This window comes from Cyprinus carpio, chromosome B25 (assembly GCF_018340385.1).
Source record: "Cyprinus carpio isolate SPL01 chromosome B25, ASM1834038v1, whole genome shotgun sequence".
Lineage (NCBI taxonomy): Eukaryota > Metazoa > Chordata > Actinopteri > Cypriniformes > Cyprinidae > Cyprinus > Cyprinus carpio.
This window is the reverse complement of record NC_056621.1, coordinates 9,791,611-9,791,996: the sequence shown is the minus strand read 5'-3', so window position 1 is coordinate 9,791,996 and position 386 is coordinate 9,791,611. Positions and strand designations below refer to the sequence as shown.

Sequence of the window (386 nt, the reverse complement as noted above, 5' to 3'; positions counted from 1 at the left end):
CGGTCACTAAACTGGCCTGTCACCATAGTTAACATCCTCCACATTTAAAAGTAACTTCCTACCATACTGGAGAGAAGAGTACCACGTTGATCTGCCAGCCATGGTCTTCCCACGATGAACTCTGCTAACTTTTGCATTTAAATGTTAATGCCCAAACATGTTTATGAAGGTTAAATTGCACTTTAACAGGTTAAAATGATGATTAGCAACTCAAACCCCCTTTAAATCGATGTGTCAACCAGTTGCCCACATTTGTAGATCTAAACCAATTCCTACCCAGAGCACAAAGGATAATTAACTTTGATTCTCCTCTGGGCTTGTAAAGTTTATTCATCACCAATTGAGAACAGTCAAGAACATCACTAACCAATAGAAAGCTTCATGTG

General features: G+C 39.1%; 1 pseudogene; it reads right to left on the bottom strand.

Annotated features, from left to right (window-relative positions):
- Positions 1 to 386, bottom strand: part of LOC109052472 — a 15,868-nt pseudogene that overhangs the window by 13,039 nt on the left and 2,443 nt on the right.